The sequence below is a fragment of the Schistocerca cancellata genome, chromosome 2 (assembly GCF_023864275.1).
Source record: "Schistocerca cancellata isolate TAMUIC-IGC-003103 chromosome 2, iqSchCanc2.1, whole genome shotgun sequence".
NCBI lineage: Eukaryota > Metazoa > Arthropoda > Insecta > Orthoptera > Acrididae > Schistocerca > Schistocerca cancellata.
In genome coordinates, this window is record NC_064627.1 from 1105740809 (window position 1) to 1105756384 (window position 15576).

General features: G+C 45.7%; 1 pseudogene; it reads left to right on the top strand.

Annotated features, from left to right (window-relative positions):
• Positions 1-387: 387 nt before the first annotated feature.
• Positions 388-505, top strand: LOC126164193 (5S ribosomal RNA; annotated as a pseudogene).
• The last annotated feature ends 15071 nt before the right edge of the window (positions 506-15576 follow it).

Below are 15576 nucleotides of genomic sequence, written 5' to 3' on the forward strand. Positions count from 1 at the left end.
GAAGGGCACAGAGAGTGTCGGAGCAAAAGACACAATTGAAAAGCCTGTGTCACCGTATGTACTGCTTTACCTGATATAGCGCAGTGTTCAGGAAGCCGACACTGGAAGTCACTTGTGTCAGTGGCGAATGCACACCCGAAACGACGGTCAGTTTGAGATCCATCAGTGTACACAAAGGTACTATCGCGAAGTTTCGTGCGAAGGTCGAGAAACGTACGGCGATAGAGCGAGTCTCGAGTAGTGTCCTTTGGCAGGTAGCGTGAAGTTAGGCTGCTGGAGCAAGAGCCGAAAGCGAACTCTAGAAAATAACAGAGGAGAAGGATACGCCCCATACTGGCGGTCAAAGGAGTCACTCTGAAAGAATTTAAAGCAGGTTAATAGACTGTCGGCAACGGCCTTGCCGCAGTGGATACACCGGTTCCCGTGAGATCACCGAAGTTAAGCGCTGTCGGGCGTGGCCGGCACTTGGATGGGTGACCGTCCGGGCCGCCATGCGCTGTTGCCATTTTTGGGGGTGCACTCAGCCTCGTGATGCCAATTGAGGAGCTACTCGACCGAATAGTAGCGCCTCCGGTCAAAGAAAACCATCGTAACGACCGGGAGAGCGGTGTGCTGACCACACGCCCCTCCTATCCGCATCCACAGCTGAGGATAATACGGCGGTCGGATGGTCCCGATGGGCCACTTGTGGCCTGATGACGGAGTGAATAGACTGTCGCTTGCCAGACCAACGAGTGACACGTCGTACAGGAAGAATGAGAGATTTACGGAAGCTGGTACATCAACTAACAAGGCACGAGACAAGAAAGAAGAGAGACCTGTTTAGCTTCATTGGCCAGGTAAATAAGATATCATTAGGCACACTAGGTGAAGATGACGTTACATATTAGAAAGGACATATAGGAGGAGCTGAAGAAAAATGAAAAAGACCTTTTGACATTAACTACAGAACAAATGGCAGTGATAAGAGCCATATTATCGGGGGTAAATAGAACAGTAAGTGCGATAGAGGGAAACGAAAACACGTTAAAGTATGGAATGGAAGAGTTAGATTTACTAAATAATATTTTAAGGAGATAGGTTTGGGATTTAAAAGAGTTGTAACGTTTGTAAAAATATGTGAACAAGTGCTGCAATAGGAGAAGTTTTTGGGGTATAGAATCATAATATGAACAAAAGATAAGTTCTACAGTTAATGCACAGAAGGGCATACTGCAGCCTCACATAGTAAATCCTATACAAATATTGAAACTCCTCAGTTTAATAAGAGATGAACTTTAAGACGTGAAGTTCCCTGTTCCTCTTGTCGAATCATCAGGATATCTTTTGTTAAAGTTAATCGATGTAGATGTATTTATAGCGGAAAGCATATTAGAATTGTAATAAATGTTCCCTTAGCAGATAACAAATGTTTACCATTTATGGAAACCAAAAGACATCCCTAAACGTAGGCAAAACGTAGTATATTTTTATCAAACCAGAAAAAGAGGTTCTCCTTATTGGTGATGCAAAGAGACAGCATGAAAAACTCTCAACAGAACAATTCCACTGTAAAGAATTAAATAAAGTCAATAGACTTTTCACAAAACCATTTGATATATTATCAACGCTTGATAAGTAAGAGTGTGTAGCAAAGTTTCTTGAACCAGTAAGTGCTATGTAACTGAGTAAAGAGAACTGGGTCTTTAAATCAAAGTACCTATAAATAATAATGAGTGGCTATATGTAGTCACCAAAGGATATGGTACTAAAGGAAGTCGGAAAAATAAGCTTCTACAGTAAATGCAAAGGGTAAGAAACAAGAGATTCCATACCAACAGACCGAGTAATACATACAAATACAATTAAACAGAATGCAATCCCTCAGTTAATAGAGTTAGAAGTTGATTTTTGTACAGTAAACAAGTAGATTACAAACATTTAATTGCTAAACTTAAGTGTTACCGTTAGGTCACGTGGTCACGCAACTAGATAATTTGAAAATCTCAGAAAAGAGTTTAAACGACATAAAAACAATGCTAGATGAACAACAGGGAAATATGACACACTTTAGGTATCCAAAAAACTATTCCATCACTATATAGGTGAACGTAACACTGATTATAACAGTTATTTTAACCTGTTAGTGTAGACAACGTAAATGTTGCATGCGAAGTGCCATTGTAAATTAAGGCCCAGAAAACACTATAGAATGACGATGTCTTAACAGTAGAGGAAGTAGCGATCTATGACAGTAGTCCAAAAGAGCAAGATCACACCGTAAAAGATAGAGTAAGGGAACCTTGTAAACTGTAGTGAAATGTAATTATTTCCTGCCAGAAAATTTTTATAATTGTGCCAAAAGGAAATGTAAAATGGACATGGAAAAAAAAATGTAGCCCTATGGAAAGAAATGTAACAACAAGGCCTTTGCACGGAACACCTAGCTCCATCTTCTCCACTGGCGATCGTGACAAACAGTCGCGATCATAGAGTAACAAACAAAGTTGCGAGACGTATGGCCCACAGTCCGTCAGCGTAGAGAGTCACGTTTGCTGCCGAAGTGGTGGCCTAGTGGCAGGCGCCCACGCCAGTATCTTGGACACCCTGTAGCGTCGTTGGATGACGTTTGCAGTGTTAGGGGCTCTGTGTACCCCAACTGTCCGCCCCTAGTGTTTTCTAAGTGTTTGCACAGTGCTTATGTGAGGCAGGACGTTAGTACCAGCGGAATGTAGGAAACCGCATTATAAGTCACACTAGATGGATTCGATGTGGAGCTGAGTTGCTTCCCCATGTTCCGGAAGCGAACGCTTAACGCTTTCGGCTATCATAAATGGTCCTCAGCAGAACCGTCAGTGTTGTGAATATACAAATCGATTTATCAGATAGCATCAAGAGCACGCTCAAATTGTTCGCTGACATTAGTGTAGTATACAAGGTGTCCCTCGGGGAACGGCCAATATTCAGGGATATGTCAAGACCTTTGTTCGAAGCAAAAACTCTAATAATCTTGGGCAATGAAACGCATACTTTAAGAGCTATGAGCACTTGTTCATATTCGTTACTGTGAAAAATATCTCTTTTACTGAATGAGTGCCCATAGCATTTTGGAGCCCACGTTTACTAGAGAATTTTTTCTTGTTTTTGTCTATTTTACCACCTTCGAAAGCTGCCTACCCTACAGTCTCAGTAAAAACAGCACCTGTACATTTATTCCACTATCAGAGGTATCAAAGGTACTAGAGGTATCAGAGCCGAAAAGAATTATCTCACAGTATCGAAGATGAAAAAGTGTACATAGGTCTTAAGTTGTGCATTTAAAAGCCCATATTTGCTAGACTTCTTTTGCTTCGAATGATCGTGCCTGTCACATCCTTGAATACGATCATTCCTGCTGGGAAACCCTGTAGAAGAAAGTATCATCACATAGTGTTTAAATGCACGTGGAATCAGTGGCAGAAAGGCAACTAAAAGACTTCCTTTTATCGGAAGGAATTTGGGAGGAGCTTTGCGTCCTTAGCTGAAGCCACATACGAAAGGTTGATGCTACCAGTTCAGGAGTACTGCCGCTGTGTCTCGAGCCCTTATCAAGGAGACTTGTCAGGAGATATGCCAGAACAGCCAAAACGAAGCCGCAACAGATTTGCCCTGGGAACTAAATGGGAGTCTTTGGATGCGTAAAGTACGTTTCTATACCGAAAACTTGTTAGGTGAACTTTCCGAACCAATATTCGAAAAACACTGTTCAACAATTCTATTGTCTCCATCATATCGCGTAAACCTGTTAGGTGAATTTTGCGAATCAATATTCGAAATACATTGTTCAGCTATTTTATTACCTCCATCATATCGCACAGAGTGGTAATACTGATTAAGTGACGAGATTAGGATGCGTGCAGGGCCATATAGACATTTTCCCCCTCTCTCTGGGATGGAGAGGAAAGACGCTAACACGCACTGTAGAATATGTTTTGTAGAATAAATAAAACTGCGTTTGTGTTGTGGGATACGAGCGAATTATGCTCAGAGCATTTCTAGAAACTAAATTAAATAATTTGCGTATTACAGTGTAACAGAAAAATTAGTACGAATTTCGCGTTTTTAACTAGGAAGTCAAGATTATTTTAGTGTCTTCTTTTTGTGGTTTTAGGGCGCACAACTACAGTGGTCATCAGCGCCCAGAATAAATTATGAATGCACTGCGAGGCACAAGGTTAAAACAGCAACTAAAAAGGACAACACTATAAAAGACATTAACAGGCAAGGGATTGAAAGAAAACAGCATAATCAAATGTCCTTAGACAGGTTTGTCAAGTGGGTAAAACGAAGAACGCGAGCAGCTGGTCCTGGGTCATCCGCTAAAATTTCATCCAGAGTACATGGCAGGCCAAGATCAATGCGTCGTGTATTAAAATTTGGACAGGACGTTAAAATGTGGCGTACCGTCAGCACTTGCCCACATGGGCACAACGGCGCAGGCCCAGCCGTCAGCAGGTGGCGGTGGCTGAACCGGCAGTGGCCAATCCGTAACCGGGCCAAAACGACCTCCTCCCGCCGAGAAGGGCGTGAAGAGGGCGTCCAAGCCGTGGGGAGAGGTTTCAAGGCTCGAAGCTTGTTTTCAGTAAGCGTAGACCAATCGGCATGCCACAGCGGTAAAGTGCGCTGACAAATGACCCTGTTAAAATCAGATGAAGGCACACAACAAGAAACTGTCCGAGGCTGGAGGACCGCAGCCTTGGCCGCGGCATCTGCACCTTCGTTCCCAGGGATCTACATCTACATCCATACTCCGCAAGCCACCCGACGGTGTGTGGCAGAAGGTACCCTGAGTACCTCTATCGGTTCTACCTTCTATTCCATTCTCGTATTGTTCGTGGAAAAAAGGATTGTCGGTATGCTTCTGTGTGGGCTCTAATCTCTCTGATTTTATCCTCATGGTCTCTTCGCGAGATATACGTAGCAGGGAGCAATATACTGCTTGACGCCTCGGTGAAGGTATGTTCTCGAAACTTTAACAAAAGCCCGTACCGAGCTACTGAGCGTCTCTCCTGCAGAGTCTTCCACTGGAGTTTATCTATCATCTCCGTAACGCTTTCGCGATTACTGAATGATCCTGTAACGAAGCGCGCTGCTCACCGTTGGATCTTCTCTATCTCTTCTATCAACCCTATCTGGTACGGATCCCACACAGCTGAGCAGTATTCAAGCAGTGGGCGAACAAGCGTACTGTAACCTACCGGCATGGCCGGGAACCCACATAAAGGAACAGGAGAACCGTCGTCCGCCAGCTGCTGAAGAGAGCGCTGGATCCGGTGCACGAAAGGGTGAACCGGATACGGATCACTGAGGCTCTGGATGGCGCACAGGTAATCAGAGCAGATGACATAAGCAGAATGTCGGTGGTGGCGGATGTGAAGAACAGCCTGATAGATGGCAAATAGCTCAGCTGTGAAGACCGAACAGTGTCCATGGAGCCGGTATTTTTTTTTTTTTTTGTGGTTTTAGGGCGCAAAACTTCAATGGTCATTAGCGCCCAGACTACGTTAGGAATGCACCGCCAGGCACAAGTTTAAAACAGCAACTAAAAGGAAAAACACGATAGAAGACAGACTGACAGGCATATGATTAAAAAAAAAAAAACAACATAATCAAAGGTCCTGAGAGAGGTTGGTCAAGTTGATAAAATGAAGAACGCGAGTAGCTGCTCGTGGGTCATCGCTAAAATGGCATCTAGACTACAAGGCAGGCCAAGATCAAGACGCAGTGTGTTAAAATCCGAGCAGGACGTTAAAATGTGGCGGACCGTCAGCAATTGCCCACATGGGCAGAACGGCGCCGGCGCAGCCGTCAGCAGATGGCGATGGCTGAACCGGCAGTGTCCAATTCGTAACCGGGCCAAAACGACCTCCTCCCGCCGAGAAGGGCGGGAGGAGGACGTCCAAGCCACGGGAAGAGGTTTCAAGGCCCGAAGCTTGTTGTCTGTAAGTGCAGCCCAATCGGCATGCCACAGCGATAAAATGCGCCGACAAATGACCCTGCTACAATCTGACGAAGGGACACAACAAGAAGCTGTCCGAGGCTGGAGGACCGCAGCCTTGGCTGCTGCATCTGCAGCTTCGTTCCCAGGGATACCGACATGCCCAGGAACCCACATTAAGCTAACCGGAATCGGAGCAGATGACATAAGCAGAATGTCGGTGGCGGCAGATGTAAAGAACAGCCTGGTAGAGGGCAAAGAGCTCAGCTGTGAAGACCGAACAATGGCCATGGAGCCGGTATTTGAAACTTTGTGCCCCGACAATAAAAGAACACCCGACACCGTCATTGGTCTTAGAGCCATCTGTATAAATGAAGATCGTATTAATGAACTTGGAACGAAGTTCGACAAACCGCGAGCGCTATACTGAAGCTCGGGTAACCTAGTGTCCTGTCCTAGTGGACGCGAACTTAGCACAAAGCTAATACGAAAGAAAAAAAAACCGAATCTTCGAGGCTACACTCCTGCTAATGGAAAGAAGATCCAATGATATGTCTAATTCTTTCTTCCTGCTTTAGATGAAGGAAATGTAATGAAACGAAATGTGCCTGTCGCTAGGGCATTCCGTCGCGTAGACCGGTCGCCTGGTGCGAGTCTTTTGAGCTGACGACAATCTAGCGACTTATGCGTCGGTAAGGATGAGCAGCCAGACCCACAGCGGAGAAAACCCGCCCCTCGCTTGGCAGTATGTCGCGCTGCCCACTCAACTAGGGAGGTGTCCCACGTATTGGTGCTTGATGTTCAGTTGTTGCGTAACTGTATACGTTACCTCATAAAATTTGATTAACTCATTTGTTTTTAATCATGTGTATTTGTTCTCGTCTTTAAGAGCGCTCCATTAGGTAGATAGCTGCGTGTATCATCTTGTTCTCCAGGCTTTTGGTTATTTCTCCACAGTAAAACTGCAATTAAAAATTAGAGATGAGCTCGAGCGGCGGTTCAGTGGCTCAGGACTCATTAACGTACTGAATGGACCCGACCGATAAGCAAGGCGGACTGTAGAAATTTGCGGGTGATTAATTCACTTGAAACAAAAATAAAAGAATATTGGTATGTTGATGAGAACAGCGTGTCCTGTTTGAGTATAATCTCTGTATTTAGAATAAATCTCGGTCAGCTGAGATCTCTTTAGGGGCGTATTTATCTTCGTGGTCGGAAATCGTCGTGACAACAATGATTTTTTTGGTCCCTTAGGAATTTTCTCTCTCTCTCTCTCTCTCTCTCTCTCTCTCTCTCTCTCTCTCTCTCTCTCACACACACACACACACACACACACACACACACACACACACACACAACATTGATTTGCTGTGGGTGATCACAGTGACACCATATGTATTAGCTATCTGCAAATCAGCCCCACATTTTTCTAAACTGGTGTGAGAAAATTCTACATTTTGACGCTCGGGCATGTTAGAATACAGGAGCACTGGTCGTTAATATAACGCTTTCACTATTCACTATACGAGCAATGAATTCTGTAATTTAAAGCGGAGAACATTTCAGTGTTTGTTCACGACAGCGAACTAATTTGGCCACGTTAATGCTGAATGTATTTCGCATGCCGCGGTATGTCTCTATCGTAAGTGAATGTAGGTGAAGACGCAGTATAAGCAGAAATCGTTGACATAACCCTGCAAAATATGCTTCGGTCGAATGTAACGAATGAAGAGGTGTTAAGCTGATATTCCATTGAAGAAGCTAATCGGGCAGAGTCCAAATTTCTTTTAACAGCCCCGAAAAATTTGTTTATGAAGGCAGAACGCTGTCAGTCTCAGTAGCTCAGATGTTTTTTTTGGTTTCTGTAAGAATCTGTACGTTTAATAGCAGTAGAAGTTAAGAGAATGTTTGCTGTAGTCTACACATTAAGAAACATAACGGGCTCAGATGTTCTTTTTGGTTTCTGTAAGAATCTGTACGTTTAGTAGCAGTAGAATTTAAAGAGAACGTTTGCTGTAGTCTGCACGTTAAGAAACACAGCGGGCTCTTGTATACTGCTGACTGTTCAATGAAATCTGTATAGCTAAACAGCTTGTAAATGATTTGGCGGAAGTGTAAAAAGCTGAGGGGGTATGAAGCAGCGTTGTATGTCAGCTAGAATTTTGCACATCAGCTAATGGTGTTTCTTTTTCTGTGTAAGAGACGTCCCCCCCCCCCCCTCTCTCTCTCTCTCTCTCTCTCTCTCTCTCTCTCTCTCTCTTTTTCTCTCTCCCCGCGTACAGCGTCAGATGTAGATTCCTGCCCCAGGCGTAGTAAACTGCCAACGTGATGTATTACTCAATTCCTTCGTATCCAAATTCATTGAAAAGACAAAGACAAAGTAAGCTTTTTGCGTTTATTTCTCAGTTTCTTCTTTACATGAATAATCTCTGTATCGATGGGAGGGGGTTAACAGTTCCGGCATTCGCCTTACAACCAAGGGAAACCTCCCGAAAACCCTGGTCGGAACTGAGGGGCCAAGCGTACGTAGCTCGACGGACTGCAGCGGAGTACAGTAATAAGCAGGTGCGTCGACCTCTTGGTCAACAGTGCGTAGCAGCCTCATCGCAATCTCGTGGACGCATAGCGTGGACTTCTGGACGAGTAAGGCAGAGTCGCGGACGCCTGGCGTAGCGTGATCACGTGGACATGCTGCGTAGATTCGCGGATGCTACACATAGTGTAGAGACGGGCTCGCGCGGTGTGCAGCCCCAGCCGAGTTGACTGACGAACGTGAGGAGTATGCGTAGTCCTAGACACAAAGTAACAGAGGCGTAGCGGCAAACAGTTAGGAGTCAGACGTACAGCCCCAGACGCGTAAGAGTCACAGATGTGTAGCCACAGCCAGCGAGTAGACGTGCAGGCGTGTAGTCGTGCAGGCGTATGGTTGTGCAGGCGTGTAGTCGTGCAGGCGTGTAGTCGTGCAGGTGTGTAGTCGTGCAGGTGTGTAGTCGTTCAGGTGTGTAGTCGTGCAGGCGTGTAGTCGTTCAGGCGTGTAGTCGTGCAGGCGTATGGTTGTGCAGGAGTGTAGTCGTGCAGGCGTGTAGTCGTGCAGGCGTATGGTTGTGCAGGCGTGTAGTCGTGCAGGCGTGTAGTCGTGCAGGCGTGTAGTCGTTCAGGTGTGTAGTCGTGCAGGCGTGTAGTCGTTCAGGCGTGTAGTCGTGCAGGCATATGGTTGTGCAGGCGTGTAGTCGTGCAGGCGTGTAGTCGTGCAGGCGTATGGTTGTGCAGGCGTGTAGTCGTGCAGGCGTGTAGTCGTGCAGGCGTGTAGTCGTGCAGGCGTGTAGTCGTTCAGGTGTGTAGTCGTGCAGGCGTGTAGTCGTGCAGGCGTGTAGTCGTGCAGGCGTATGGTTGTGCAGGCTTGTAGTCCCGGATGAGAAGAGTCCCAGATGAGAAGAGCCAGAAGAGCCGCAGACGAGTATTCGACGACGCACCTGTGGAGAGACGTACTTACCTAAACTTACGTAAGAAGTTCTCGCCGTGTAAAGCTGCCGTCGTCCCGCGCTGCCCTCTCCTGCTGCTGAAGTGGTCTGAATTTCAGGGACATCGCGTCTCCTTATATAGCCACCGTGGCTTTGTTGAGTTCCATTTCCGAGGAAACCGTCCGTGTACTGTATTGTTGTCACGCTCCTAACTAACATTACAGTAATCGGCAGTGCGTATTTACATGTATCCTTCTTACAAATTTTGTTTAGACACACGCTATCCCAACGTTTCTGAGAATGCTGTTTTTATTTGACTTTTTAAAGTAATGTTTTGGAGCCCCATGTGCGATGACAGACTCCAGTTTTCGAATCTTTATTCTCATGATATCCGTACTACACCTATTAGGCTTTTCACCGCGAAAACAGCATTCTTTCATCCACGCCCTTCTAAAATAAAGTCTGAGTCCTGTAGTTGAAGTCGAAAGGAAAGTGAATCGCTTAGTAATGTTCATGAAATGAAATGTCCCGTCGCTACTTAGAATGTTCGTCTCTCATTCCATTTCGTTTCATTCTGAAACTGTACTGTTGCGAACACATGTGAGTCAGTAGTAGTTCTCAAGAAGATAACACAGTCACTATATTCACGGCTTACTACCAGAACGTTGGAAATATATATATAGAAATTTCGGCGTGTTTGATGATGATGGAGTACTGACATGAAGCGCAACGCTCTACCATCGAAATGACTTCGTCTACGTTGTGTGTTGGTAGTGTAACGCGGTACGATGAATATTTAACAACGCCAGACCTGCAAGGAAGTCAATCGACAGAATTGTTGTGCAGGGAATGGATAATTTTGCTGTTTTATGTAACCCTGACAGAGGCAAATTGCTATGGTTTCTGGCTCTACAGGAGCACCATACTGTTTGCTGTTTTCTTTGGAGTCTTTCAAAAGTGGACGAGTGACTGTGGTATCGCTAACGATCGTAAAGTAATTGATGTGCACAACTCATGCACGAAAATGGGTTTTGAACACCTCGTAAAGCATAACACGTACCAAACTGAGACATAACTAGCTGAGAGTTACAATTCTCGGGTTGGCGTAAGGGATTTGGATTAATGAATCATGGAATCACACAGATACATCACACAGATGACCTAGTGAAATTCTACATCTTTCACAAAAACGACCGATCGATAAATGTATCACAGAGCAGGGGCAAATGGTTGGCGTGTCACGCCATGGGATTCACCGAAATTTCTAATCGCTGCTTTCGTGTTACTTTCTTAAGGCAGGATAGAAAACGTGGACAGTGCTAATATTATCTAAGAAAACGTCACCATCGAACATGGAAGCCACCTCTTCGTAGTGCAAAAGTATTGCGTGACGTGTGTATAAGTTTATGGTGCTTGCTGCATACCAAAGATGGTTTCCCAAGCCGGAAAAACTTGCTGTTGTTTTGAACATCAGACATGGACGAAGGCACAGTTGAGTTCTTGGCCATGAGACTGTGGCAGAACACTGTACAGACTTTATCTGCTTACAGCAAGTAGCATTCCGATCTCAATCCACAAGCGCAGAATAACCTTAACCGTGTTTCGACTAACATGGAAAAATAGGGAAGAAGTATTGGCAAAATTGGAAGTGTACCTGGGATGTCGTGAACTGTTCAAGGGTAAATACACTGACGGCAAAGAATTGCAACACCAGAAAATAATCAGTGTAGAGCAATGAAATATCGGGAATATATTTCTTTAAAGTCAGTACCGCAATTACACTGTTTTTTCATATGATTTACACGATCATGATTTGGCTTCAAAGTGCCATTATCAAGTGTTTTAAGTGTTATACAGTGCCTAAGATGGCATACTGTCGTAGGATAAAACAAAGCAGTAGGCTTTACCAGAAATATCGACCCTTAGACAATGTGTCTAATAGTGTATTTTAAATACGACAGTATGCCATCTTAGGTACTCTATAACACTTAAAACACTTTATAATGGCACTTTGAAGCCGAAATCATGATCGTGTAAATGTAACACTGCAAATAAAAAACAGCCTAATGGCGGTACTGACTTTAAAGTAATATATTATGACTGTGGCCCCGCATTAGGAAAAAATTATTGGGAATATATTTGTCTAGGTGACATATCCAAGTGAATAACATTGCAAATGTGAAATGCTGCTACAGTAATAAACGATGTAATAGCCAGAATGTAGAATGCAAACAAGCAAACGTACATGAACTGTGTTGCGCAGGTGCCGGTAGTCAGTTTGTGGGATGGACTTCCATACTTGTTGGACATGGTCGGTCAATAGATGGACGGTTTATGCCGTTAGTGGATGAAGCTGGAGTCGTCTTCCGTTTATGTCCCATATGTGCTCCGTTGGAGGAAGATCTGGCGAAGAAGCAGGCTAAGGCAACATATCGACACTGTACAGCAAGTTGAATATGTGGGTGAGCGTTATCCTGTTGGAAAACACCCCCTGGAACGCCGTTCATGAATGGCAGCACCACAGATCATCATAATCATCATCATCATCATCATCATCAGTATTCTGCCTAAAGGCAGGTTTTCACAAGTTCTCCAGGTTGTCCGGTCTTCTGCCATCCTTTTCAGGTCTGCATAATTTCCTCTTCCCTTTATGTCGTCTATCATCTTGTATCTCCTTCTTCCTCTCAGTCTTCTGCCACAAACCAATCCTTCCAAAGCATCTACTAGCAAGCACTCCCTTCTCAATGAATGTCCCAACCAGTTCTTTTTCCTTTCTCTTACAACCTTAGGCAGACATCTTCTCTCACCAACCCTTTCCAATACTCTTTCATTACTCATTCTTTCCATCCAGCTTATTCTCTCCAGTCTCCTCCACCTCCACATCTCAAATGCTTCTAACCTTTTTTCATTCTCTCGTCTCAGTGTCCATGTTTCTGCCCCATGCAGTGCCACACTACAGACAAAACATTTGCCAAGCCTTTTCCTTAGTCCTTTATGTAATTTGCCACATAATAGTCTCCTGTTTCTGTGGAATGCCTCCTTCGCTTTGGCAATTCGAGTTTTCACCTCCTGGTGACATCTCAAGTCTTCATTTATTGTGCTTCCGAGATATTTTAATGCACTTACTTGGCTAACGGTACATTGACCTGTTTTCATATTGGACACTCTGCGTCTTGTACTGATGACCATACTCTTTGTTTTTGCTGTGTTTATTTGCATCCCATATTCCACAAAAGCTTCATTCAGATCTTTGAGCATGTTATTCACTGTCCGCTCACTTTCTGCCACTAATACCATGTCATCAGCAAATCTTATACATTCTATTCTCTTTCCACCAATACATATTCCTCTTTCCCCATCTAAGCTTTTCGCAACAATCTCTTCAAGGTATACGTTAAACAACAGTGGGGAAAGGCAACAACCTTGTCTAACACCTCGTCCAATGCTGCTTCCTTCTGACATTTCATTTCCTATCCTTATCCTTACTTTCTGGTATAAATATAGATTCTGTATCAGTCGTCTCTCTCTTTCCGATCTACTCCTTTCCTCTTCAAGATATCCATCAGCTGGTTTCACTGAACTCTGTCAAAAGCCTTTTCTAAATCTATAAAAACAGCAAAGATTTCTCTACCCTTTTCCATATACACTCCTGGAAATTGAAATAAGAACACCGTGAATTCATTGTCCCAGGAAGGGGAAACTTTATTGACACATTCCTGGGGTCAGATACATCACATGATCACACTGACAGAACCACAGGCACATAGACACAGGCAACAGAGCATGCACAATGTCGGCACTAGTACAGTGTATATCCACCTTTCGCAGCAATGCAGGCTGCTATTCTCCCATGGAGACGATCGTAGAGATGCTGGATGTAGTCCTGTGGAACGCCTTGCCATGCCATTTCCACCTGGCACCTCAGTTGGACCAGCGTTCGTGCTGGACGTGCAGACCGCGTGAGACGACGCTTCATGCAGTCCCAAACATGCTCAATGGGGGACAGATCCGGAGAACTTGCTGGCCATGGTAGTTGACTTACACCTTCTACAGCACGTTGGGTGGCACGGGATTCATGCGGACGTGCATTGTCCTGTTGGAACAGCAAGTTCCCTTGCCGGTCTAGGAATGGTAGAACGATGGGTTCGATGACGGTTTGGATGTACCGTGCACTATTCAGTGTCCCCTCGACGATCACCAGTGGTGTACGGCCAGTGTAGGAGATCGCTCCCCACACCATGATGCCGGGTGTTGGCCCTGTGTGCCTCGGTCGTATGCAGTCCTGATTGTGGCGCTCACCTGCACGGCGCCAAACACGCATACGACCATCATTGGCACCAAGGCAGAAGCGACTCTCATCGCTGAAGACGACACGTCTCCATTCGTCCCTCCATTCACGCCTGTCGCGACACCACTGGAGGCGGGCTGCACGATGTTGGGGCGTGAGCGGAAGACGGCCTAACGGTGTGCGGGACCGTAGCCCAGCTTCATGGAGACGGTTGCGAATGGTCCTCGCCGATACCCCAGGAGCAACAGTGTCCCTAATTTGCTGGGAAGTGGCGGTGCGGTCCCCTACGGCACTGCGTAGGATCCTACGGTCTTGGCGTGCATCCGTGCGTCGCTGCGGTCCGGTCCCAGGTCGACGGGCACGTGCACCTTCCGCCGACCACTGGCGACAACATCGATGTACTGTGGAGACCTCACGCCCCACGTGTTGAGCAATTCGGCGGTACGTCCACCCGGCCTCCCGCATGCCCACTATACGCCCTCGCTCAAAGTCCGTCAACTGCACATACGGTTCACGTCCACGCTGTCGCGGCATGCTACCAGTGTTAAAGACTGCGATGGAGCTCCGTATGCCACGGCAAACTGGCTGACACTGACGGCGGCGGTGCACAAATGCTGCGCAGCTAGCGCCATTCGACGGCCAACACCGCGGTTCCTGGTGTGTCCGCTGTGCCGTGCGTGTGATCATTGCTTGTACAGCCCTCTCGCAGTGTCCGGAGCAAGTATGGTGGGTCTGACACACCGGTGTCAATGTGTTCTTTTTTCCATTTCCAGGAGTGTATCTTTCCCCTATAGTTCTTAGCAGGCCAACCTCTTGTTCCTTTTCCTCTTCTAAATCCGAACTGCTCCTCTGCAATCCGTCTATCCAGCTTGCCATATAACCTTCTATTCAACACTCTCAGCAAGACTTTAGCTGCCTGAGAAATTAGACTGATGGGCCGGTGCTCTTCAGCACAGATCGCATCATCAAAGTGACATACAAATTTACAGAGTGTTTGGAATAACCACGAGAGTGCTCCTGCTGTCATACGAAGCAGCACACCAGACCACATCTCCTGTTGTAGGTCCAAAGTGTCTGGCACGCAGACAGGTTGGTTCCAGCGCGTCTGGGTCGGAGTTGTTCTTGAAGTAAACGATTTGTAACAGTTCGTTCAGTCACTGTGAAGCCAACAGCTCCTCAAATTACTGTCGCAGATCCAGTACGAATTGCCATAGCCATATGTCGAAGACAATGTTTTGCTCGCGATAGTGCCGCATGGCCATCCGAAGCCCGTCTTCTTGCGACCGTACATTGCCGTGACCACCGATGCCAGTGATCATGTACACTGACTACACTCCTACCGAGTCACTCTTCAGTATCGCGGAAGGACCATCCAACTTCTCGTAGCCCTATTAGGCGACCTCGTCAAACTGAGTGAAGTGTTGATAACGGCTCCTTTGTGGTCGAAAGGCACTCTTGACTAACATCAACTCACGACGTCCAATTTCAAAGGTAACTACCGCTCATGACCGTTACAGCGCGTATCTTACGCAAATCTTATTTGTTTGCAAATAATAACACCACTAGCGCCACTCTTATGCGACAGGCACGAAATATGAATAGACATTATTCTTTCACAAGTAGAAAGACACCTGCCTAGTTTCGATTATTTCGCGCAACTCCTTCTTGGTGCTGCGATTTCTTCCGTCAGTGCATTTCATCGCGCATCTGTTTTGTCAAGTGACTGTCACGCTAAACAAGAAAAAATTCGAGGTAATATTCAGGCTTATCGACAGTTATTTTATACTCACATATTGTGACGTTCCTGGACAACGAAGAATCTCCTTCAAAAAATGGTTCAAATGGCTCTGAGCACTATGGGACTTAACATC